The sequence below is a fragment of the Canis lupus genome, chromosome 16, assembly GCF_048164855.1.
Source record: "Canis lupus baileyi chromosome 16, mCanLup2.hap1, whole genome shotgun sequence".
NCBI classification, from domain to species: domain Eukaryota; kingdom Metazoa; phylum Chordata; class Mammalia; order Carnivora; family Canidae; genus Canis; species Canis lupus.
The window spans coordinates 29,001,610-29,029,130 of NC_132853.1; the positions used below are offsets into that span (position 1 = coordinate 29,001,610).

The 27,521-nt window shown below is 45.5% G+C and overlaps 1 protein-coding gene and 1 long non-coding RNA gene across 22 annotated transcripts in view; one reads left to right on the forward strand and one right to left on the reverse strand.

Moving 5' to 3' along the window:
• The window catches only part of MSI2 (musashi RNA binding protein 2), a 392,747-nt gene that overhangs the window by 273,897 nt on the left and 91,329 nt on the right, over positions 1 to 27,521 (reverse strand). The window lies entirely within an intron of this gene.
• Positions 688 to 23,303, forward strand: LOC140606454 (uncharacterized). 3 transcript variants are annotated; one of them, XR_012008775.1, is made up of 3 exons: positions 688 to 1,519; positions 15,289 to 15,509; positions 20,223 to 23,303. It is a non-coding gene; the product is annotated as an uncharacterized lncRNA (long non-coding RNA). The 3 variants fall into 3 exon arrangements; XR_012008773.1 differs by having other exon boundaries at positions 15,289 to 15,392; XR_012008774.1 differs by lacking the exon at positions 688 to 1,519 and adding an exon at positions 11,868 to 12,022 and having other exon boundaries at positions 15,289 to 15,392.

Consider the following 27,521-nt stretch of genomic DNA (forward strand, 5'->3'; position numbering starts at 1 on the left):
GGCCCAGGGCGCGATCCTGGAGACCCAGGATCGAGTCCCACGTCGGGCTCCCGGTGCATGGAGCCTGCTTCTCCCTCTGCCTATGTCTCTGCCTCTCTCTCTCTCTCTCTGTGACTATCATAAATAAATAAAAATTAAAAAAAAAAAAAAAAAGGACAACTGATGACTCTGGATATGAAACCATTTAAAAAGTCACGTGAAATGGGGAAGGGCATGAAATACCCGGCAATCACAGACTCGGTGACCACTCCCCAGATCTGTATCACCAGCTCCTGATTAATTACATTTGACCTCAGACATTCATGACCACCTAGTCCCCACCAGGCTGTAGGAGCCCAAACAATTTAGTTCTTAGAGCTCTCATAGGGGTCTGACAAAGACATGCAGTGGCATGAGCATGCAAAAAAAGACAGGGATCCATGATAAGCTCTGTCAGGAGAGTCAGAGAAGACTTCAAAGAGGAGATGCCAACTAAACTAGGGTTTTAAAGGATGAGCAGGAGTTTTCCAGGAAGATAAGAAGAACAAGTAGAGTCACAGCAGCATGAAATATCACTGTTTTAGGCACCAAAACATTCAGCAGTATCACAAATCAAGAGGAAAGGAGAAACTGCTGGGAGATAAGGACTGATGCAAGGGTTAGATCACAAAGGGTCTTGCAGACCATAACCAAGAAGACTAACCTTCATCCTCTAGACAAGGGGCCAACAATTTCAAGCAGAGGAATAACACGGCCAGCTCTGTATTTTAGAGAAGTCATTCCATAGAGGACAGACTGGAGAGCTTGCACACACAGACTGTAAGGTCGGTTAGAAGCTTATCATAACAGCCCAAGATGAAGGGACCTTCAACTAAAGCAAGGATCTTTTGCATAACAAAGCAGGAAGAGATTTAAGAGAGAGAGTAGGAGACAAAATTATCAGCCCTGGGTAAATGGCCAGATGCAGAGATGAGGGAGAAGAAGTCACCAACTGCGATAAGGAATTGCAGAAGATGGAAGTTTGCAGAAGAACGATAAATGTGTTCCGTTTCTGTACATTAAATTGGCAGTGTCCAGAAGATAATCTGTGTATCTCTTCTGGAGCTCAGAAAAAGGATCAGGACAGATGACCCAGAGTGAATTCACTAGGAGGAATCCCAACATCTTTTGGAAACCCAAAGGCATAGCCAGAGAATCAGTAGAGAAGCAAGAGAAAATTATCTCGCCAACTATCCCAAATGGCCCCTTAGTCTATGCCCCTTTCCTTGAACATGAATGAGCTTGTGACTGCTTCAACCAGTTGACTACAGCAGAAGAGATGGTGTGTGACTTCCAGGGCTGGATCATAAAAGGTGCTGTAGCTTCTAGCTTCTTCGCTGGAACATGCATCCTTGCGGACCTGAGCCATGGAATAAGATGTCCAACTACCCCAAAGCTGCCATGTTGGAAGGAAGCCCAGCCACACAGACCACATGTTGGACCTCCATTCTCTGAGCCATCCCTGTCCAGGCACCAGGCATATGAGTGAATAAGCCTTCAGGTAATTCTGGCCCCTTGCCACCAGATTATCATCAACATTTTAAGTCTTTCTGGCTGAGGTCCTAAACACAGCAAAGCAGAAACCAACTATCCTATTGAGCTCTGTCTAAATTCCTGACCCAGTAATTCCCTGAGAATAAAGTAATTGCTTTAGGCTGCTAATTTCAGGGGTCATGACTATTACACCAAAGCTAGGGTATTTCAAATGGAAAGGAATGGTCAGCAGTGTCCAACAACATAAAAATGTTTATTTAGAAAGGTAAGGAGGCATCAGTTCTCAGTTTCAGTGGATCCAGACCTCAGGCACATACTGTCTATGACCAATCTCAGTATATGCAGGGCCAGCAGTATGTGTAGCTCAACAGCAAACTCCAAGCTGCCACATGAGCTACTCCCACACGAGCCCAAAGGGTATGCCGAGGCCTGGAGTGACTTGGCAGTCTGTGGTTAGTTGCAAGTGTTGATTTGGGGGAAAACCTTACTGTTGATGGCAACTGGCAATGAGGATTTACCCTTGAACAGGACAACTGCCCCAAGGTACACTGCCATACATTTGTTACGGTCAACTCTGCCTTTAGAAAGGTAGAAGTCTAACAAAGTTAGGGTTTTGGGTTTTTTTTTGTTTTTGTTTTTGTTTTTTTTGGTAGAGAGAAATGGTTTTTATATTTGTTATCACTGTAAATATCAATAGTGCCAAGAGGCCATCTTAAAACAGTAATTTGTTTTAACAGCCCTTTCTTGCCCTTGACCAAAGGCCATCTTGTCTCCCTGTGAAAAATCTGGATTTAGTACTCAGAATATATCTGAAACTATAATCATTTTGCACACTTGTTCTCCAGGCAGCTCTGCAGCTCAGGAGAGCTCACATCCTGTTCAGCGGGCAAGTCTAGAGACCCAGGGACAAGTCAAATCATTGTTGGAAAATATGGCATTGCTCTCCCTGGCCACAAATCTTGCCCCTCCCGCCAAAGGCCAGTTTGGTCTTCCACTCTATTCCAGCTGCTCCTCAACCCTGGCTCCCCCAAATATTCTGTGTTCCAGAGATGATCTACATCAAAGGAATGTGTTAAAAACACAGGGAATAAGGGCAGCCCAGGTGGCTCAGCGGTTTAGCGCTACCTTCAGCCCAGGGCCTAATCCTGGAGACCCAGGATCGAGTCCCAAGTCAGCTTCCCTGCATGGAGTCTGTTTCTCCCTCTGCCTGTGTCTCTGCACCACCCCCCACCCCCCGTCTCTCATGAATAAATAAATAAAATATTAAAAAAACAAAAACAAAAACAAAAAACACAGGGAATGAGCCACCTGAGACCCTGCAGAAGACTCGGTCTGCACAAAGAGAGACCCAGAAACAAAATAAGAGTCAGTTGTACAATTAACCCAGAGGAAAGATCTGATCTTATCAGACCTTTCCTTTGGCAAAATCTCATCATAGGAGATTTGCCTTAGTTTTAACTATCCCTTCATCAACACAATTTCTGAGCAGCTACTTGGAATGAAACCTTCTGGAAAGAGAAACGAAAAGAACTGGAACTACTAGCCTGGGTGGGCTGATAGTTTCATCAAGGAGACAGGACATCTGTAGACACACTGCAAATCATCAGCCCAGGCTTCAAGGATCCATGCAGCTGCTCTGACCAGGGCATGCACATCCAGGTCCTCAGGTCTTCATTTCAGCAGCTCCCTCACCCAGGAACTCCCTTCACATCTCAGCCCAAATGTCTGTGCTCAAAATGTCCCCTTCTCCACCAGGCCCTCCTTAACCAACCTATTTAAAAACTGCAAGCCCTCCAACCTCAAGCACCCCCAGACCTCCTCCCAACTTCTACAGTCTAACACACCTTGGATTTATTTACATTATTTATCATCTGTCTCCCTCCTGCTGGAAAGTAAGCTTCACCAGGCCAGGAATTTTAGTGTGTTTTGCTCACAGACATACTCCCAGTGCCCCAGTCATACATGGCATACATGGTAAGTACTTGCTGAATGAATGAATGGACATTCTACATCCCCCCTCCCTCAGCCTCTATGAGCAATCCTACACCTGCCCAGGATGTCAACTGTTCCTAAGTGGTGCCATTCTATTCCATTCTACTTCCCATTATCACTAGATGTTTACCCATGAGGCTTAAGTTTCTTGTGGGGAGAGGCCATATTTATTTATTGTTTGTATCCCCCCCCCCCAAAGCATTAATGGTGCTCAAGTAGGTAATCAATTGAATCTAACATAAAAATCAAATTGCGTGGAAAACAAGCAAAGAGCACATAGCTAACGTATATGTACCTGCATACGGTGCTAGAGCCTCTGAAGATACCAAGAGAAGCAAGATAATCCACTGGTGTAAAGTCCAGTGTGAAAGCCACTAGCCACAGGTGGCTATGTAAATTTAAAGTGTCATGGGTACTTGAGTTCCTTGGTTGAATTAGCCTAGCCCCATTTCCAACACTCAGCGACCCCATGCACTGGACAATGCAGAACGTGTATCTCCTTTGTTCTACTAGACAACAGGGACACAGTCCTTGCCCTAAACGTCTATTGCTCTAGTGGAGCACACAGGACAAGAACCAGGAGGATATGCCAACCAGTCATAAGGGAACCGAAGAGGGCTACAAGGTTGACAGGGGAAAGGGGTCACTCACTGCCTGTGGGAAAAGGCTTCAAGGCAGGGATAGAGATATAGGAGAGGATCTCTAAAAACAAGTTGGGTTTTCTGTGCAAAAAAGGGGGAGGTTATTCTGGAAGCCTGGAGAGTGAGGATCCACAGGCAGAGAGGGGCTCTGGGGTATGATGCCTAGAGCACAGGTGTGTGGGGGACCTGTGAGACATTAGGCTGGAAGGGTCCAGGTGAGGCTGGGATTCCAGGTAGATGACTGGGCTAGACCCCGTGGGCAGTCAGAAGCCTGGTAGAGGTCTCTACCTCCTAGAGAGGTAGAGTAGTAGTACGGAGTAGGGGTAAGTCGGAAAGGGACCAGCAGAGATGAAGCCACAGCAAAACCAGTTGAGAGGCTCCAATGGAAGTTGGCAGCAGAGACAGAAACAAAGGGACAGAGGCATGACAGCAGCACGTACATGGCTAGGCAATTAATGACCCTCGGGGGTGACAAAATGTTCTAATTCAAAGGATCCAGGGTGCTCGCAAAAACAGGATCCCCCTTAGACTGTAAACAGCTAGTAGGCAAGACCCATGTTCACTTGGGGTCTATGAGTGGGGGCTCACAGACGACCCTCTAGGGCCACCAGGCCTTGCCTCCATCGAGCTGATCCTGCGTCGGTCGGCCTGGCGGATATCTGCATGCACCAAAGCTTGCTCCCATTTCTCTGTCACTGCTCTGAGGCCAGAAAATGGGGGTCTTCCCGGTTCCTACCCTGCCGGTGGCACTGGCAAGCAACCACTCCCCACCAAAATTCAATTCTGGCCTCAGAAGCAGCCGCTTTCAAAGCAAAGGGTATGTGCTCTGTTCAAGTCCAGCAGGCCAGCTTTCCTGGTCCCTCCTGGGCCACCCACTGCGGGTTAAAGACTTATTTATGCACACTCTGGGGGCTCAGCATGGAACGGTTCCAGACACAGAACGAGGTCTTAACCAGGTGATTAGAATGCAGGGCACAACTTGGTTAATGCTATTGTAGGACTCCACAAAGACTCGGATGCGTTTCGGCAAACAGCTAATAATAAAAGCAGGAGGAGGGGAGAGGTGGAAAAAGTCAACCTGGCATTTTTACAGAGGATCATCCTCCTCTCCACCCCCCGCCACAGGCACCTTTGTGACAACTTGCCTCTATCTCCAATTAGCCTATTTTCAGCAGCCAATATCCAATATGCTAGGCCTGCTATTCAAGAGCCTTTTATCTAGCATGCACATACTTTACAGAAGAGAAAAAGGAAAGGATTTCTAACGTGGCCAGGCCAAAAAAAAAAAACTAAGAGGATTGGGGGGTGCTGTATTCAAGAACAAAGAAAATTCTGGAAACCTCCTGAAAGAACCCTGCCTGCCTCTTCCTATTAAGCAATCAAGAGCTGACAGAGTGCTGGACATATAGCCGCTGAGGAGCATGGGAAGCCGAGGGCCACACAGGGGGCCACGCTCCTCTTCCCACAGCATCCAGCCCTCCCCTTATCGCCAGCCTGCAGGACAGAGCAGGGCCTCTGCCTGTGTACAGCGGAGACTGTGCGGAAAAGTCAAAGGCGGCAGAAACCAATCCGAGAAATAACTTCCTGACAGGCCGACAGCTGACATTCTGAAGTGAACACAGGACGTGCCAAGAAATCATCAGGCCTGGCTTTTCTCTCCCTGATAGATGACAAAGCAAAAAAAAAAAAAAAAAAAAAAAGAAGAAGAAGAAGAAGAGGAGGAGGAGGAGGAGCAGGAGGAGGAGGAGGAGGAGGAGGAGAAGAAAGAAGAAAGAAGAAGAAAGAAGAAGAAGAAGCAGCAGCAGCAGCAGCGGCGGCGGCGGCAGAGGAGGAAGAGGAAGAGGAGGAGAAAAAAGAAGAAAGAAAATGAAGAAACAACCACAGCCACACAACATCTCATAAATCACGACTTTTATTGAATGCTTCACCACATAATAGTAAGAGTCAAATTGAATAAAGACACCCTTCTGTAAAGTAACAGCTGAGACTTGCCATCTCCCCCAGCCCACGGCAGGCGGGAGGGAGGACCGAACTCTGAGACAGAGAAGGGTTTGGGGAAAAACAAGGTCAGCAGTAGAGACAGGCAGTGTTTTTCCTACTGGATTCTCAAACCATGAGCACTAGAAGTCAGGAGAAGTGAGGTGACCCCGGAGCAAAGGTGCATAGGCGAAATGTGTGGGCTAGGGCGGCAGCGTTTTGTTCAGAAGGGTGTGGGGGTGGCTATGGCTGTAGAGAGGGATCAGGAGTGAAGGAACCACTCTGGACAGGTCTGCAGAAAACATGAGAAGGGTTAACCGCAAGATGAAGAGTTGGGGGCCGAATTCCACTGGGGGAAAGTCAGACTGTGGGCTGGCAGTTCATCACGGGGACCTTCAACCCGTCAAAGAAGCCCAGCCACCCTCACAGGTAACATGGCAGGCCCAAGGGGTGACAGAAACGCAGTTTCCTTTCATTTTACATTCCCCCTTGCTCCAGGTCCACAGCATAGTCAGGGACAGGGGTGTTCAGTGTGCAGTATGGCCTTCCTTTCTCGAGAAAGGCTGGCTCACTCTGGAACCTTCTCTCCCAAGTGACCCACTCTCAGAGCTTGACACGCCGATGCCCCACGCCCAACAAGCTAGGTAAAAACTAAGAAAGGAAGTAAGTAAAGTATTGCTTGAAAACCTCAGTCTGTGGGGCAGGATTGGTGATAAGACAAGAGCTCTTTATGGAGAGCGACACTCTTCCTCTGCCCTACCCATCTAAACAAATTAGCTCTGTGGGTTTTTTTTTAAGTGATGGAGAACAGGAAAAGAAACAATGCATTTCTTTCCAAATTCTGCCCTTTGCAGAAGCCAGAGAACTAGATTTGTGGTTGGTAAGGGGACTACTTTCAAGTCCTGCCAAGATGAAGAGCCTAATGCCTGAGCACAGTAGGCCTTCCACAAGCACGGGCTGGACTCAACTGCACAGAAGCCGTGTTCACCTGGCCACCGTCCCAGAGTCCCTACTCAATTCCAACTCAGGAGCCAGCCCCAGTGATGCAACAGCAGAGGGTGATGTAACAGACCAAGAGCATTTCTAAGCAAATGCCATGGAGGACAGGACTCCCCAATTCAAGTCAAAGTTAAAAGACTGTCAGACTAATTCCTTCCTCTGTGACTCTATCCCAAGCATATTCAGAAAGGCACTTATCGGTCAAGATGGTACCTAGAATGACCACATGCTTCCCCCTCCCTCAGGCGAGGGGAAGAGGAGTTGAGGGGAAAGCAGTGTCTCATTCACATGTAGGTTTTAGCAGCAAACGTGTCATAAGGCCAAAGGCAGAAAGGTTTGACTGCGGAAAGCAAATGAGAGACCACATTTGCCCAAAAGGTTAGGACGTGATTTCTAAAATATTAATGCTTAATCAATCAACTGCTCATAAACAGACCACTCTTCGAGGGCATTAGGAAGACAAAGAGGGGCCACAGAGTTCTGATTTCTGCCATGTAAGCGTAAGTGGAACGAAAAAATCACAAACTAAAAACTAGACCGCAGGTGAATTCACCTGATGGAGGTTTCTCCAACTTCAGAACACAGGGTCACAGAGAGGTCGAGATTGCACACACCCCGTTCTTGACGCATTTGTGCCTTTCAGTGACTCCCTACCTTGGGGAAGGGATCGGAGTGCTGGCTGGTGGAAAAAGTTATTATTTTGTGGTTGTGTGCTACTGAAGAAGCCAACTCATGGTTTCAGAACACTCTTGTTGCACTGAACTGAAGCAGCAGTAAAGCCTTACTGAAAAACAAGTCTACGTGGGCTCTTGCATGACCCAGAGGAGACAGTAATGAATTAGAGCCAGGCCTGGATTTGGCTCCCAGCTCCATCGCCTGCTGGCTGTTTGACCCTGAGTCTGACCCTCTATGTCTTTCAACCTTAGTTTTCCCCATCTATGAAATGGGATAACATTCCTGATACTAGCAGCATTACACTGTGAGGATCCAATCAGATTATATGCAAAAGTGCTCTGTACACCTGAAAACGCAGTGGAGGTATCAGTCCATGGACTCACCAAGCAACTCACCCAGCACTTGCACAAGCATGTGCAATTTCTCTATCTCAGACAGCCTATAACAGGGCCCCAAGAGGAAAATGGGAGTAAGAACTCTAATCCCACATTGGCATCAATGGCTGATCAACAAAAAGAGAAATCTCCACTCAAGAAGATAAGAGGAGGGCAGCCCAGGTGGCTCAGTGGTTTAGCACCGCCTTCAGCCCAGGGTGTGGTCCTGGAGACCAGGGATCGAGTCCCACATCAGGCTCTCTGCCTGGAGCCTGCTTCTCCCTCTGCCTGTGTCTGTGATTCTCTCTTTCTCTCTGTGTTCCTCATGAATAAATAAATAGAATCTTAAAAAAAAAAAAAAAAAAAAGAAGAAGAAGAAGAAGAAGATAAGAGGAACCACGTATCATCTAATTAAAGCAGGCAGGTGAGTGCAAATTCCAAGCAGGACAGCCTGGTTCAGCTTCTCGCTCTCGGGCGGCCAGGGCCAGAATCAGCAAATGGGGCTTGGTGTGCCTTCGCAGTGGAGACAGATGCCCAAAAGCTGTAAGGGCCACTCATTTGAAAGGGAGTAGGCAGGAGGAAGGGGAGCTGGCAACCTCACCTCTCAATTCATCCTCTATTTGTTCCCTATACCAGCTGCTGGATGCCGGGGCCTCCAAACACACTTGCTCGGAATAGCCTCAGTACCTTTATTCCCTCTCGGTGTGCCTCAAGTACACTGCCTTCCATCCTCATGGAAGTCCTATGTTAGGAGGATGGGATAATGGGACACTGTCATTCCTTCATCATCATCAGTATGATCAGCTAATCATTGTGTGCCAGGCACTGCTGTAAGAACCTGACACATTGTGGCTTTTTTTTTTTAAAAAGATTTTATTTAGGGCAGCCCCGGTGGTTCAGCAGTTTAGCACCCCCTTCAGCCCGGGGCGTAATCTTGGAAACCCGGGATCGAGTCCCGCATTGAGCTTCCTGCATGGAGCCTGCTTCTTCCTCTGCCTGTGTCTCTGCCTCTCTATGTCTCTGTCATGAATAAATAAATAAAATCTTAAAAAAAAAAAAGATTTTTAAAAAAATTTATTCATGAGACGGGGGGCGGGGGGCAGAGACACAGGTAGAGGAAGAAGCAGCTTCCATGCAGGGAGCCTGATGTGGGGCTCGATCCCGGGTCTCCAGGATCACGCCCCGGGCTGAAGGGGGTGCTAAACCACTGAGCCACCCAGGCTGCCCACACTGTGGCATATTTAACTCCCAGCACAACTCAACAAGGTGGGAACCATCTCAATCTCCCTTGTACGGATAAAAGAAACTGAGACACAATGTCAAGGATACAACATAGCCCAAGCAATGTGTTTCCAAAGTCTACACGTCTCTTGAACACAGTTGGTGATGTGTTCCATCTTCCCTGCCAAGAACGTAATGACTAGGTATCGTTTTTTTATCAAGCACACAGCAAATTCTGGAGGAAGAGGAAGGATGGGAGAGGAATGAGATGAAGGATGCAACAAAGAGGAAGAAGAGTAGAAGAGAAAGGGAAGGAGTCAAGAGAAGAGCTGTCATGTCCAGGCTGTGGGTTCTGGAGTGAAGAATCTAAGCTGTTTCTGTTCAGACGATGCCAAGAGGAGTAAAGAATACCAGTGCTCCTCCCTCCCCATTTTACAGCTGAGGGCATTGAGGGTTCCAGATGTTAATCACTTGCCCAAAAACAGACACCTAACCGGAGCTGAAAACCACCCAGCCCGGTCCGAAAACAGTACTGACATGTATTCTCCACAACTGCAAGCTGCTCACATATGGATGAGTGCAGCACAGAACACCTTTAACACCAAGCCATCCATCCTTAGAATATACAAAGCCCAGGATGTGAGAAATGCAAAGAGAAAACTGCAGACAACAGGTGCTCAAGGTGACATTTCTGATGAGGAGACGCCTGTCCAGAAGATGTCATTCATGGTCAGCAGACGCTTCCTCTGCTACCCAAAGAAAGGTCACCTGAAAAGGGCCTACCCATCTGCACAGAAAAGTAAACTCCTTTGGAGACAGGATCATATCTTTCATATGTTTCCCCTCCCCTGCTCCTCGCTCTACACCACCAAGCAGAACGTTCAGAGTTGCTGACCCGCCTGACCAGTGCAGGGCCTGAGAAGGTTGATGACCACCTGTTGCTAGGAACTTAAGTTCACTGATGCTTATACTGCATCTCATTACTCTCTGGATTTTGACCCTCCACCCATTACTCCCTTCCTTCCTCTCCCATAAGTCTCATTTGTCAATGTAATCATGCTGGATGTTCCTGAACAAACCTCACAGTAAGCCAGCCAAACCTAAAGTCAGGGCTGTAAACACTAGGCACTCAGCTGCCACACCAGAAGCAGACAATGGCCAAGGATAGCAAAGAATGATGCTCTATCTCTATGGGGAATTCCAGGAGTGACATGATGTCCCAGCAGAGATACTGAAGATGGGAACCTAGAGATGTGTGTTCCAATCGCGTGCAGGACCTGTGTTCTGCTTGCCCTCTTGCCTAAAGCACTTTCCAAATGTCAACTGTCCACAGAGTAAATGTTAAGTGGTTTCCTTGAAAGATTAGAGATAAATATCTTCCTAAATTTTGGATTTTGAGAGGGAATGCAGGGTTTCCTCCAGGATGAGAAATCACACCAGAAAAGGGTCAGGAAAAAAAAAAAAAACTTAGTAAGCTAAAGGTTTAGTGACAGATATCTGGTTACAAGTTCAAGGGCTGGATCTGGGCCTGAATTTATTGTCAGTCAAGTCAAATCCTAGATTACCATGCATCATTTATGCCCTCTGTTGCAAAAATGCAACTGAACTTCAAATGACTTTTTTTTTTTTAAGATTTTTAAATTTATTCATGAGAGACACAGGCAGAGGGAGAAGCAGCTCCATGCAGGGAGCCTGATGGGGGACTCAATCCCGGGTCTCCAGGATCAGGCCCTGGGCTGAAGGTGGCACTAAATCGCTGAGCTACCCAGGCATCCCTCAAATGATATATCCTAAAACAAGGTTAGGTAGTACTGCCATCCCATGATAATATTTCTGTATATAGCTGTTCCTTTTTAAAAATTTCTTTTATATTTTGTACAACCCTCCAGTTTTTGGGTTTTGCTACTCTGCTAGTCTACCTTCCATAACTGTAACACAGAACTCAAGCATATCTGATCTATTCACAGAACTGATGAATCCTCATGGGAAATCAGTGTCCCTCATCCATTTCAGCATCCTCCCACAGCTTCCTGCTACACAGGAATGGGAAAAGTGAGGAGCATTTCAGACTCCCTTGCAGCTAGCTGGAAAAGGGGAAGTGTAGATTCTGTGCCTTCAGCTGTTTACTCTGGCAGCCGGGCCAGGGGGGCATATGGCTCTTCGGTGGCAACATCCTGTGTCTTAGCTGACTCCTCACAGAGAATCTATTTTGCTGGAGAAGATAAAGGCAAAGCAGCAGCAGCTGAGGTGCTTTCAACGAGGGCAGCGCAGGCACCGTTCTGAACCACGAAGCTTCCCAAGTGGCTTTCAGGTGACAAAAGAGGCAACAGTTCCACAAAGACCCTGATCTGCTGTGAGGCTCCAAGAGTTGTTTCCCAAAAACACAACCTAGAGGTTTTTCTCAATTGCCTGATGATTTCTGCAAGCATTTTAGTGCCCTCCAACAAATTCCTTTCTGCTTAACCTAGAAAGGAGTGGATTTAGCTCTCTGCATCTGAAACCAGACTAAACTTGGCCTTTGTTCTTCTTTTTAAAAGTAAATCAACATCTTCATTTTAAAAGAAGAAAGGCACAAACCAGAACCCTGGAATTTCAGTTATGTTTCTAACTGGCTGGATGATCTGAGACAAGGTACTTATTAATGTTTACTGGGCCCCAGTTTTTTCATCCAGAAAATGAAATGGTGAAACCAAATGGTCTCCAAGGTCCCTAACATCCTAACTTTGAAGAATTCTAAATTCAGATGCCCTTTACTTCCCTAATCTGAATTTATTTTTGCAATCAGTAAGATCAGTACCCCTTCGTAGGGGAAAAAAAAAAAATGTTCTCACTCTGAAGAGAGTGATGGCTTTCCAATCCTACTCTGGGACACCAGGAGTCTGAGTCAAGAAACTCTGCATTCACCTGGAGCTGAACGTTTCCTTTGAAGAATAGTCCACAGTGGTAGGGGCGGATGAGAGGGTAGAGGCGATGAATAATATTCCTTTATAGTTTCTTCTGGAAAGGGAAGCGGTAGTATTGGTTTCTATATTGTTTATATTTTTCAAAGCAGAAAGTACCCATTGATTATTTGTATAATTAAATAAATAGAAAACAGGCAATGCTTGCTTTCAAATTTGTTTCTCTGTATGTACTATTCCCATCCCCCACCCCAAAAAGAAGAAACAGATCTGTACATTGACCATGATTATCTCTGTGCAGTGAGATTTCAGGGACGTTTATTTTCATTTATATGCTTTGGGGCATTTTCCAAATTAACCATGTTTATTAACCTGGTGAGTTAAAAGGACAGTGAGGAGCCAGCCCCCTCACGTCTATGCAGGTGACTTTGCTGAAACGGTTACACCCAAAGTTCTGATTCAGAGGAAAGCTATTTCCATCCTCAAGCATGGATAAATGTTAACCAAGTAAGACAGACAGGTGGGCTGGTCAGCCTATTGAAGATAAGCAGATAGGTAAACAAATAAACTCTAAACTGAAAGCTGTGCCAAAAACTGCACTGAAGAAGGGAGAAGTTTAAAGAATAAATATAGTGTAAGTTGAGCAGAGAAACACCGAAGATTTTGAAAATCTTTTCAAAATTAAGCCTTACCAGGCAGCAGAAATAAAGATGTTTACCATACACACATATTGATTTTTATAAAAACTAGTTAATTTTTTAAAAATAAGTTAAGCTCTCAGGCTTCTGGCAAGGTTATAAAGTAATACCATCATCCTTATAGAGTCAATTAAGATAAAAATATATTTTATAAGGAGATTATAAATATGCAATTATATATAATACATTATGCATATTTTTAAATATACATTATGTATATTTCAATACATTATACATATTTTTTTCGAGATATATATATCTTGAAAGTATCTATAGCCTTTAACCCAGAAATTCCACTTCTAGGTATGTGATGTAAAAAGGCAATCAGAGATGTTGATAAGAGGTCATGCACAAGCATGTTCACCAAAGTTATTTGTAATTTTAAGAAACCATTAACAAGCTATTCAACAATAGGCTTTGGTTAAATAAAGCTGTAAGTCACCAATACAATGTAGACAATAAAAATTATGCCATAAAAAATAGTGAATTATAAGGGGGAAATATTCATAGCATAGATATAAAATGAGGTTAGTGAATAATGTGTTTATTTTTTGTCACAATTTTTGCCATGAATAAAGGATGAAAGAAAATGTACCAAAATGTTAACAGTGGTCATCTCTAAATGGTAAATAGCAGAGTTAGGGAGATTTTTACTTAATTCTTGTGGTTTTCCAAAATTTCCCCAAGTGTTTATATTTGGGAGAAGTAGAGCAGAAGCTGTAATAAATGTTCTAAATAAACAAACTGCCCAGGTCTCTCCTTTCTATAAACACTCAAGTTGAAGTCAAAAGCGTTTTCTTATCACAGACCAATCTTGTAATTTTACCCCATCAACTGTCTGAATGGAACAAACATTACTCATTTGCCATGTTTGTGGCTGGGGTAGTGCTTTACGCTGTTTTTAAATTAATTAATTTGAGTCACAAGCATTTGAAATGAGACTATTTTATGGGGCTGAAATTTACATTTATCTCCCTTTTTAAAGCCCATTTAGCAAATTAACAAGAAAACAGCAACACTCAGGGAAGTTATGGCACCCACCCGCATATGTCATATACAAAATAGCAACTCCAGGATTCTCAAGAGGGTCAAAGGAGATTGTCTTATAAAGAACTCTGGAAAGAAAATAAAATGCTATATAAGTAGTAGTAAAATACTATCACTATCCTTAAAGTCCCCCTATTTTGTGACTTTGACACAGAGTTTCTTTACTTTTTTTTTTTTTTTTAAGATTTTATTTATTCATGAGAGAGGCAGAGACAGACGGAGGGAGAAGTGGGCTCCCTGCAGGAAACCCAATGTGGGACTCAATCCCAGGGCCCCAGGATTATGACCTGAGCCAAAGGTAGACGCTCAACCCCTGGAGCCTCCTAGGTGTCCCAGGGCTTCTTAATAAAGTCCTGTCTGAGCACCAAGGGAAAACCCCATGATTGGGGCATTAGGCATTACTCTGGGTAAATGCCCGTCACATTCCCCATGTGATTCATGACCCCAGATAGGTCAGAAATACAGCTCACGCAAGGAAAACCGATGCAGCTGCTGGTGAGTTTTATCTATAATCAAGGCAGGTCCAGCACAGTCTCTCTACTTAAAAGAAAAACTAAACGAAACATCCTGTGGTCCATTGGCCATCCATGAATATCCCAAAGGCCTCATTGCAGAGCAGTTTGTCTTAAGGCTAAATTCCAATGACACCTACTCCAGGACCTTGGTCTCTCTGGGCAGAAAGGACTAGCAAAGAGCAACAGTGGAGGCAGGTGGAAGGAACATTAGCCTCGGGTCAAATACTGTAAAAGGGGCCCTACCTCGTACCGTGGGTTCCATTTTATTACAAAACAGAATGGCATTTCTCTCATTTGGAAAGATGGACATAATCCACCTCCTTCGTGATTCAAACTGTCCTCTCCCACAATCTGTCTGAATTTGTGAAGTCTAAATGTTTAAGGTATTTCAATTACAAATGAAAACAGCAGCCACCATAACAAGACCTTGGGCGCCAGGCAGGCCCAAGCAGGAATGGCACACAAATTCCCCTTCTTTGAGGGCAGCTTTCACAGCTACCCAAACCCATGGCTTGAAATTAACTCGCTCAGTTAATAATTCAAACCCATTGGCTGGGCAAGTTTTAACGTTTCAATGTTGGGTTTACAATTAACCAGGAACAGTGTTTTAAGGTGTTTGATTTTTAATTAGTCTATTGATTTACCAGTCTGGTTAAGTATACGTTATTCCCGTGCCCTTTATTCTGTCTTCTGGTTACCCTGTAGTGGTTACTCTGCCTCTTTTCTCTTGTGAACAGCTCCAGACTACAGGCCCTCCCTCTCCAGGAGCACAGGAGACGATATGAAGAACAGAAGGCACAAAGCCTGAACACCTGGAATGTTTGGCTTTGGGCAAACTCAGGTAACCTGCCTGTGCCTCTCTTTCTTCATCTATAAAATGGGATGGTAGCATCTACCAACAGGAAGAGTGTGACCATGAGAGGATACAGAAACCCCTCAGATCAGCGCGTGACACAGAGTAAGCACCCGGGGAGCCCTGGTCTCCTCTTTTCCCTTCTTCCATGGTTCAGAAGCCATCTACGTCATTAATCGGAACATTTCTGTATCTCTCTTTGCAAAACCAAGATAGCTGGGAAGATAGAATACCCCATGGAATACTTCCTAAGAACAAAACCAGAATGAATTATTCATCAACAGAAGGGTCCCTCTCACTGACAGATTTAGGTGTGTCCATTAAATAGCATCTGTCCAACCTGCTTTTACTCCCAGGGGAACAGACAGGCTCAGAGACATCAAAGCCTTCTCAAGGTCACACCGCTTGGTGGCGAGACATAAATGGATCTCTGAACACGTGGTCCCCAACCTACAACAAATCACCCCTCTCATTATCCACCGTTCTCATCTGTTTCCCAGATGTAGGTGGACAGGTGAGGTCAGGAGGGAACGCTTGTGTCCAGTGACAGCTGCTGCAATTCTATGACAGAGCCAATAGTGTAACATGTCCTAGGCTCACTTACAGGGACAACTGTGATGTCACGCTCAACAAAATAACTAAAACTGATACAAAGAGCTCCCGGTCATTCCCACCAACAGAAGCCAAAAGTGCCACCATTGATGGACAGATCAAGAGGCCTGAGACCTAGCTCCAGCAGTATTTCCATAAAGATCACTAAGTGATTCTGAGAAGCAGCCTTGGAAATCACTGAGAGAAAAAAAAAAAAATCCCATGGTGAGGCCAATGTGAAACCGTTTCTGCCCTGCAGACTGGTAGGAAAAGACCAATATGCTACAGTGCTTTATATTCCAGTTCCTTCAAACATACTGTTCCTTCTGTCCACCTGCTAACCTCCTATTCATACCTTCGAACACCCAGTAACTCATCTTGAAAGCCTGCCCTGACAATCCCCTCCCTGGCTCATCTCCCAGTACCTGTCATCTGCCCAGTACCTGTGCTACCTACCTCAGTACCTAGTACATAACTTGACTTTTCCACTTGCCAGCCTACATTCTGTGTGGCTCCTGAACTCCGGGGTATCACGACACATTTATACTCTTAGAAAGCAAGGACCACCCAAAAGTTTTTGTTTATAGGTCAGTGTTTACTGTATTAGAAATTTAAATGGAGATATTTATGAACAGGAATATACACGTCCCATCACCCATCAGAACAATGACATCAACATAGGCCATGAGGCCTCTGGAAGATTCCACTGTACATTCATGAAAGGATGAGAGTGAAAAAAGGTAAAACAGAGCCTTGAAGTTATTAGGAAAAAAAATCCTGATACCACAGAATCCTTGAAATGGTCTCAGGGATGCCCAAGTGTCCCTGAATCAAATTTGGGGACTACGGTTCTAGTTCATTCATTTGCGTGTTCATGTTTTCTGTGTTCTAGGAGCAGCTTGAGGGCAGAGTCTGTAGCTTATGTCTCTTCTGTGTTCGCCTCTCCCTCCCAGAACCCTATCAAAGGCCCAGGAACCCCACAAACCCAACTGTGGCTCCCCCCTCATGAGAGGGGAACTTGCTGGACACTCCCTCACCCACCAAGACTCCACATAGCTGGTAGGAGAGGGAGGGGTGACACGAGTAGGGGTGCCTCCAGGCACAGGTCTCTGCTCTGGGGACCCCAGCCCTCTCCCAGAGTGAGGCCTCTCTGCAGATAAGCAAATGGGGAGATGAGCACTCACGGCACTTATTTATAAAAGGCCGTTCCCTGGAGAAAGCAGGGATTTAAAATCTCGTGACTTGCTTTCCACCGATCCTCTTAACAAGCCTCCGGGGAAAGACCCAGGAGCTAGACCCTCAGGTTCTCAGGTTCCTGGAGAGGCATCAGACAGTGCTGAGAAAATGGCTGCTTGGGGGAACAGCGTGTGTGTATGGGGGGGGTGAGGACCACAGAAACAAAGGCCCCTCCAAGGCCCAAGACTCCTGGAATTCGCAGCCAGGGGCACACCATCACGGTGGCGGGTCCCCCCTGCCATACACCCAGCTCTGCACCATCCCGTCTTCCTCTTCCAGCCACACCCCCACCTCCACCTACTACACACAGAGTATTTCCCACCAGCTGCCGGTTTCTCTCCTCACAGAACTCGGGGGGAAAAAAAAATCACGATTCAGGAAAACACACCCACGCATCTTGCTCACCGAGCATGAAGCCATTCCCCACGGCGTGGCTTTGTCTCTGCTCTACAACTGACAGCCAAGAAGGAGGAAATGCCTTTTTGATACCAAAATGCTGCCTCATCCTTACCTTACAACGAGGCCCCCACCTGAGTGCGTGCTTGTGAGTGCGATGCTGCTATATCACTACTTGAATACACGTCCAAGCTTGGAAAACAAGCCAATAGCTCAGAGGATCCAAGGCAAACTCAATCTGACAACCACAATCCTGATGGCTGCCAAGTCTGATTGACTAGTTGGATATATTTAGATATGGGGGAAGTGGGGGATAAAGCAGTGTCGTGCCACTGAACTCAAGAATACTGTGTTGGTAACGACAGACTAGCAAATAAACAGCCGACAGCCATCCAGCTACATCATCTGGCATCCCAGGCACAGAACCCGCGCCTCCCTAAACTACACGAATTTCAAAAGCCGCCCACGCCACTGCAAAAAAAAAAGGAAATTAGAAAGAATTTTACCATTCCCCATAATCATTCTTTAGAAATAAACAAACAAATAAGTAAATAAATCTGCTCCTTTACTCCACGCCCCCCCCCCACCAACACACACACACACACCACACATACCCACTCCCCCTCCTCTGCTGTCTCTTTCTAGGACAAACCAAATATCTTGCAAGAACAAGGCCAAAGTTACTGAGTTAAAAGCCTTGAACCCTGTGCTTCTGCTCTTGCAAAGGTTCTGTTTTAAATCTGGCCCTCTCCACCACTGACTGCTACCTACGTGGGAATAAAAGTTAGAGGTTTCTCTTAATTCTTTCTTTCGAGGGATGGAAACATTAGAGTAGACGGGGTGGTTAGGGCTATTAATCACAGACTCCTTCACCAAGTGGTTCACACACCTCACTCCCTTTAGGGAGTCAAGACTCCAGCACAGAGACCAACACTACTAGAGGATGTGGAGCTCAGGCAAATGAATTTACCCCTATTGGCCTCAGTTTCCCAGCAATAAGGTCAGGAAACTAATACCCATCATTGGGAGGGTTCATTCATTCATTGGACAAACATTTACTGAGACTCTACTATGTGCCAGGCAGTAGAGGAGAGATGGCCACAATAGAAAGAGGTAGATAAGATGGCCCAGATGAAGCTCTGGACAACACCAGGCACACGGTAAGCACTCGGTGCATGGGAGCTAACCTGCCACTGTGACACCCTCCACTTTCTCTCACACCATTCCCTCGCTCACACGGCCTTCTTTCAGCTGCTCTAGTACATTGGACTTCTGAGTAGGCTACTCCCCTCTCTACCTGGCTCTTTCTACCCCTTCTGACCTAACTCCATTCATGTGAAGTCACTCCTGGATGCCTCCCTACAGATGCCTTTGTATATGTTCCCAAGTCACTCTCTACTCTTCCTCCATAGCACTGATCACAAGTTGCATTGAAGCATCTATCTGTAAGATTGTTCTAGTGTCTGTCCCCCACAATTTTATGTAGGCTTCATATAGGTGTCTTCCTCCACCGTCAAATTTCCCCTTAGCATCTAGAAAAGTTAAGAGTGGGTACTTAATGCATATCTATTGGTGGAATGAATGAATGAACCACTTAACTGAGAGAAAGAAAGAATGAACCACTGAACGGAGTGGCCTCCCCTCTATCTCTAGAAATACAATTTCACAGAACTAGTCCCAAGGCAGGTAAAACCATAGCGCCTCAATTTTCTCATCTGCAAAAAGAAGTTCTGGTAAACATTCAAGACCTCCAGATTTTTAAAAAATTAAGTCTCAATACAGGATACATTTCCCTGACCAGGGTTGGATCTTTAGAGACAGCAAATATTTTCTTCTGGAATAAAAATAAGTTGGGTGTCTGCTGTTAACAGACAGGAAGTGCCACGGGTCTTAAAAACAGGTTTTTTTTTTTTTTTGGTTTTTTTTTTTTTTTTGGTAAGGAATAAATAAATTGAGACTTCTGTTTTGGGCAAAATCCTGTGCCATGCAGGATAAAAGCCAGCGCTATACTAAAAAGGAAAAAGAAAAGAAAAGAAAAACAAAAAACAAAAAACAAAAAACCCAGGCATCTCTGAGCAATACATCCGGGTTAGTGGAGCAGAAAGGACACACGGCCCTGAAGAAATCCTAGGGTTCCTGTTTTTAGAACAAGACTCAATCCGAAATAGAGGCTTGAGGATCACAACCAGGAGCCAGAGGCCTTTTGCACTAAATAGTCAAGACCCAATCCTACAGTTATTCCAGGGGCACGATGTGGGGTTTTTTTCCCTGCAGGGGTGAGGGAGGCGATGGTTATTGTATGGGTGGAAAACGGGCTTAAATGCAAGCCCATTAGAGAAGCAGAGCCTTAATTTATCAATTAGACGCCATCTGTGGATTGTGTTCCTTGAAATAATTGTTGAATTTGACAATGCACTGCAGCTTTACAAAGTTTCTGCCATCCTTGATGCCGTTTAATTAAATTTCTGCACTTAACTTTGATTGCGCTGAAAGCGCCGATGCCTTCCACAGATTGAGTTCCCCGGCCACCTGCTGTGAGGGAGCCAAGCGCCTTCCCAGAGAAAGGGAAAAATATGTATTTTCTTTTATTTTCAGCCTCGCCTTTTCTCAGTCTTCACCCAAAGGGAACCAAGCCTGTGGCGGCTACACAAGAGGAAAGTGTGTCCCCAAACCCAGCCGGCAGAGCCTCCAGCCCCCTGCCACCTACGGTGAGGTCTTTCTGCTCTTTTACGGCGTCTCACGGCCACAGTTAACAAAACAGGATCTCAGACACTTACCAAAAGCAGAGACGTGGCTTAAAATAGAACACAATAATTGTCACAGAAAGCAACCAAGAACACACGTTTCAGGTGGAAGCTGCTTCTGTTTCCAAACTCCCCACTCAGGAAGGACAATAGGAGCCTTGCAGGGGCGGACCCCACACTGGGAGGCCTGGGACCTGGTGCCCACATGGGCTTGCTAATCCTGATAGAGGAGCCGGGCAAAGCCGCGTTTTCAAAGGACAGCTGGAGGGCAGTTTCTCACCTGCCTGGTTTCAGAGAAACAAGGGCCCCAACCCACCTGGGGCCTCAAACCGGCCTTCACTGATTTCTGTGTGTCTGTTGGTGTGTGGTAAAATATGCATAACATAAAACCACCATTCCTTCCTTCTGTCTCCATGGGTCTGACAACTCTAGCAACCTCACATAAGCAAAATCATACAATATTTCTCTTTTCTGTGCCTGGCTTATTTCCCTTACCATAATGTCCTCAAGGTTTATCCATACCTCCCCGTGTCAGAGTTCCCTTCCTTTTTAAGGCCAAATAATATTCCACTGTCCATGTACATACGTTTTGTTTATCCACTCATGTGTCAACAGACATCTGGGCTGTTTCCACCTTCTGGCTATTGCGAATAATGCTGCTATGAACATTGGTATATAAATATCAATTCAAGTCCTCACGTTCCGTTCTTTTGGGTATATAACCAGATGCGGAATTTCTGGATCATATAGTAATGCTAGGTTTCATTTTTTTGAGGCTCTGTCATACTGTTCTTCATCACGGTTGCACCACTTTAGAATCCCACCAGTAACATGCAGGAGCTCCAAGAGACTTCATTTTTAAATAGAAACTTTACAATTATAGTGCATGCACTTGTGTTGAACATTGCCCTCTCCCCATTTTTTCTTTTAATACAAATACTTTATGAGTGGTATTACATAAAGATGAACACTTTAGTGTGGTTTTCCCCCCACCAAGGAGGAAATATCAGAGGGGTGGCACGTAAAGAAAGAAAAGAATGTGGGAAAGGCAGAGCTAACAGGTGTGAAAAATAAACTTGGCACCTTTTATTTTCCTAGAACCACATGGCTCCTCTAACTCAAACCCTCAAGTTCAAAAGATTTATGGACTACAACTTTAGAACTATAAAATAAAATTCTCAGGAAACACAGTCAATAGATCATTACAACAGCCACTTATGCAAGCCATAAACTCACGGGGCAAACAGAACTGGGTCAGATATTAATTTTCCACAATGGGCAGGGTAAGTAGAGACAAGTTACTTCACCAGGTCCTGTTTCCCATCATCCAGTAAGGATTCATCATCTCAAGAGAGCCACAGAATCCTTGGTTTAGGAAAGGAAGGCTACAGTTCTCCTGGATTACAAGCAAAGCAAAGACTTCCCATTATAATACCCTATCACACTGCCATACTGAAACAGAAATGGAAATTTATATTAAATTTAAATGTCGGAGTCCAACTCTGCTCTACAAACTGCAATTTCGTTTCCATAACCCTCTGAAAGTCAACCTCATTTTATTCAAAAGGTCTCAGGCCATCATCCACACAGATCTGGGGGCCAGGCAGAGGTAAGGGTTTCCTCAGTTTCAGAAGGGAAGGTCAGGATCACAGGTCACCAAGGGATACCCCTTTTGCTGAACAATTACCCCAACACCAGAGATAAATACGGGCTTTTCTAGGAGAGCTCTGATTTTTTTTTTAATTTTTATTTATTTATGATAGTCACAGAGAGAGAGAGAGAGAGAGAGAGGCAGAGACACAGGCAGAAGGAGAAGCAAGCTCCACGCACCGGGAGCCCGACGTGGGATTTGATCCAGGGTCCCCAGGATCGCGCCCTGGGCCAAAGGCAGGCGCCAAACCGCTGCACCCCCCAGGGATCCCGAGAGCTCTGATTTTATATATTTTCAGCAAAGATAATTTGTGGACTATGTATGAAAATAGAATTTCATTTGTTCCACCTTTGTAAGGCTAGCCAAATATACATATAAGGAGACTGACACGAGGAAGGGATATAATGGTAATAAGCCATGTGTCCAGATTTGGGGTTTAGAAAGTTCATGAACCATTTACAACATACACCCCATTCAATGCCGCTGAGCTCCCTTCAGAAGGAAACCAATATGAGAGATATTTCTGGACTTCCCGCCCCACAAAAGGGAGTCAATACTGTACTTGTCACAGTCCACGGCAAATTTTATGGACAACTTACAAATCATCAGAATTAAGTAGTTCACACAGAAACCTCTATCTTCACCTTAATCGTGCGGCACCTTCATACCCTGTAATTAGCCTCTGTTGAATGAATATTAAGTCCTGTGGAGGTATGAAGGGTCAATTATATCACCGAATGAAGAAAAGACAAGACACTTGTCTTGGACTTGGGTTCTGTCTTAAATTAACTTTTAATGCGGAACAAAATGTTATATGCGCTCTTCCTATATTCTAAAATTTTCCTTCTGTGGAAGCAATAAGATTTTAAAGATTTAAGAGAACCGAGAAACCAGAGAAGAACATTTTTCTCTCCGTGAGTTCACATAAACATCTGGAAACAGCACCCACCTAAGTGCTACTAGATTAAACGAGGTGGGGTCCTACCGCCCTCACAGGCAGGCAAGCAGGCAGGCAGATTCAGGGATGGGGGCGGGTCAGCTCTGCAGCTGGAAAGTGGAACTCAGAGCCCTGGACAGGTTTTCCTCTGGCTGACCCCCAGACCTCCTCAGCTCAGCCCTTCTTAGTCTCCTCAATGAAGCCAAACCCAGCAGACAAGAACCCCTCACCTCCTACTGAGTAGTTTCTCCTGGAGATGAGAGGCTACAGACAAAAGTTAAAGAAAGGCAAATTTGTTAAAGAGAAAAAGTTTCATCTGTTGCACCCCCGGGCCTCAATCCCTTGTGACCTGAGGCAGTGGACAAATCCCACTGATACATAGATTAAATACATAAGCATCAGAATGTGACAGCAGTCCATCTCCTTCCCTAAACCCTAAAGGCTGAGTATATGAAGACCCTTTCTGACTTCAAGGCCCACCCACAAGTGGCTCCACGGGGCTGCAGGCAGCTGGCTTCTGAAGCTTCATCCTAACAAAACAAGGGTCCACCCTCAGCTGCCTTTTCACTTGCTTCAAGTATCTACTTCTTCACCATGCTTGAGGGCAAAGAACATTCTAGAAAACCGTATTTAAACCACTTCTCTGGCGCTAAACCCTAGGACACCCCAAGGGGACTTCCTTTACAATAAGACACAGGGCCGGGCTCCCTTAAGTGGCTGGAGTTTCCCAAAATATCCTAAGTAACACCTAACAGTGCTGAGGGACCTCTCTTGGGCTTGGGAGCTAAGCGGAGGGGCTGACAGGCGAAGACAATGACTCAAGGGAAATAATCAGGGGACTGAAAAGGATCTTCACCACAGAGAGCAAAGGGGGTCAACCTTAGAGGAAATGTAGGAGTCCCCATGGGTCCAGCAGGGCTTCACCAGCAGGGATCTCCCTGTAGCCTGGGGTGTCACTGGCTGACCACAGATGACAGATACAACTCCCCCACCCACTCTGCCATCAATTAGCATTCAGAATGCCACCACCAGCTGTCCTTGATGGTTCACTCACACAACTTGGGGGAAGAGGCGATACCTTCAGGTATTCTGGGAGGTCCATTTTATAGATGGGGAAACTGAGGCGCAGACAAGGAAGTGGCAGCTGGTGGTCACTGGATTTGCAACCGTTGTCTTTCTGACTTCAAGGACCATGCTCTTAATTGTCAGCCCATTTCTCTCTCCCTTCCAGCTAGATTCATAATAACACTGACAAACATGCACAGAACAAAGACTGGCCTCAGTGAGGACCTACCTGAACAGCTTTTGACTGGGAGGTTCTCGGTAGAGATTGTCCCCACCTCCCACCCCAAGCAGTAGGATCTCAGGAGTTCTGAGACCTGAGGAGGGTAGATAAGAAGCAAGACCTTTTTTCCTGCCACTGGGATGGCAGGACCACCAGTTAACCTGTCTGAAGAGCAGCTCCCCTTCTCCAGCATGTTCTGAGAGATATTGGCATCGAGGCACTTTTGTGGGTGAATACAGTTGTCCTCCATAAAACCATCTCAAAGTAACAGCTCTGAATTTACCTATATCAGGTACAATAACTTCTACACAACCGCTAGAAGTGTATGAAAGTCAGTACTTCCTTTCTTTGCCCTAAACTTATTTTCCTCAAGCCTTGTACTTGTATTCACAGAATCACTATGTGACCTTTACTCTTCAACTTCCCTGGGCCCATTTATTTGCATACAATGAGACTTCTGACCTACTCAATCTCCCAAGTCCCCTCTAAACTTTATCGATCAGGATCCCAAATCCCTATTTACCTTCTGATATACCATGCTGATGCTCAACCCAACCCAATCTCACCTTCCCAAAAGATCTCTATACTTAAGTGATGCTTCTCCAGTGTGACCACGAACCCATAAAACACCCTGTGGGAATGAGAAAATGATGCTACTATGAACACAGCCTTGCCTCAGAGCAAAACTTGGCTTTCTGCTCATAGTCAATCAGAAGCCTTGTTCAGTGGACCACCTGAACCACCATGCATGGCAGCCTCATACATTTTCACTGAAGGTTACTACTGAAGGTTACCAGTAACTCAATTCTGCCATCAATAACAAGATTGGTAATTGATATAGGTTGACTATAATATATGCCCCAGACACTGAAGATACTTTGTTTTCAATGCTATTGAACAAACATAAAAAAAATATTAATAGCATACATGTATACTATACAGACAATACAATCAATACCCAGATACCTATCGGCCAGTTTGAGAAACAAAAAAATATTAACTTTGCTTTTTCCTAATCTAATCCCATCCCCTTCCCTCCTTACTCAAAGGTAACCATTATCCTGAATTTTGTGTGTACACTCTCACTTTTCTTTATATTTTTGCCACTATGAATTCTGCATATTTTTTAACATACGTAAAAGGAATTACAGTATAAGTACTCTTCCATGCTTGCCTGTCTCCTTCAATACACATTTGCAAATCATCAGTGTTATTAAGAGTGGCTGTAGTAATAAAGCAAGTGTCCCACATCATTCAGCGCTTACAACAGTGATGACACGGATACAACTACCCCATTCTGCACATGAGGAAACCAAGCCCCCAGGAGGTTAAAGGACTTGCCCAAGGTCACACAGATGGTTAGTGGTACAGCTGGGATTCAAACTCAGTGATGCAAAATAACAACAACAACAACAACAATAATAATAATGCAATCAGGCAGGGTGGCTAATAGGAGAGAGGTAACAGAAGCAGAAGCCCCGATCTTAAGGCACTTACAGGCAGGCCTGACTCTATAAAATCTGTCTGAATGCAGCCCCTGTTCTTACCTACTAGGCGATGCTACCTCCCCATCTATTTAAGAAGCTCTGATGGGACCTGCACCTGAGAATTCTGTAGCAGAAACACCTTCATTTGTCAGGGTAGACCACTTCTAATTCTTTTTTCTTTTCTTAAAGATTTTATTTATTTGAGAGCGCTCACCCATATAGGCGCACATGCGCGCGCGACCACACACACGTGGGAAAGGGAAGGACAGAGGGGGAGGGAGAGGGACAAGCAGACTCTGTGTGCTGATCCCAAGCCCAACGCAGGGCTCAATCCTGTGACCCCGAGATCAATCATGACCTGAGCCAAAATCAGGAGTCGGATGCTCAACTGACTGAACCACCCAGCCACCCTGAACCACGTCTAAATTCTAAAAGTGATCCTCACCATTTCATACTTATTCCAACACCACAAAAAAAAAAAAAGAAAAGAAAAGGAAAAACAAACACCCACATACGGAGAATAGCTCTAAGTTTCCAAGAAAAGGCAGATTGTAGCTGATGAGGCTCCAACTATAGTCTTGAGTCATTAAACGTGTTACCTAGCAAACACTTAACCTTAAACATCATTGCAGTCATCAGAAAAGCCAACTTCAGCCCATGACTGGAACCAGCCTAGAGAAAAACACCCGAAGGAGTCATTTTACAGGTACAAAATGAAGTCTAGAAAAGAGAAAGAAAGAAGAAAAACCCACAAAGGCTTTCTCTTCTTCCCTTTGCCCTCAATTTCTCACGAATGCTCTCCTTCAGGGGCAAACAGTTGCCAAAATCTGTGACTAGGAGCTTGGAACTCCCTTTGAAGCCAAACCCACCAAGTTGTGAGTCCCTGGAAGAGCGGCCCCCCGTGAGCTACCTCCTTTGGGGTACACAGAAGTGCCATTCAGGAAAGAAATGAGGAAGCCCTGGTGTGACCAGCTGGGTCACATGCCATGAGATGGGCATGGACAGGAATCCTGGCTGAGTGATCCAGCCAGCCAAGGTCAAAGGTAAGGCCAAAGGTAAGGCCAAACCACAGACTCGGACAAGAGTAACAGCAAAGTGCCTTTGGCTCATCCAAAGGAATAAATAAATAAAGATTAATTTATTAATCTGGACAGCAAGCATTTCAACTTGAGCATTTTCTCTCCATATTTACTGATCAAATCTTGGTGAATGAGAGCACAATCCCTCTTCCTGGATCAAGAAAGACACACACAAGAGCCCCTCAACTGAAAAATCAAGTCCAGCAGGTCGTGATTTCACCTCTGAGTGAACAGGATGCAGCCACAAAGGGCTGGAAAGGGAGCCAGTGGCGCAGCTCCCACTGGCGTCATCGTTAATAAGTAAGCGGCAGCGGCCTGTGCAAAGCTCTCCTCGCCCTGGCAAGCACACTGGCGGGGCCGAGCAAGCGTAGCCCACCGGTGCCAAGGAAGCACACAATTCAGAGCTGAGCTGAGAGACCTGAGGCCTCCAGGAGGTGCCCAAGTGAGACTGGGTGCCTGAGTCCAGCTCCCAAGCCCAGCATCCTTAAGTGGCCCCTGCTCCACCACCCACGTCCTGCTGCTTTTCCCACCAGTCGCAGACCCCAAAGCTAGTCGCCTTGGAGGAGGTTCCTGGAGCTTGAAGCCATCCAGAAGCTGTCACTAGGGAGATGAGAAGTTCAGAACCCTAAGGAGGCCATAGCAGTGCCTGGCCTGTGGTTCTTGGCTGCTCTAGGAGGCCACTCCTCTGCAAGGGGCAAAGGGGGGTCTTTG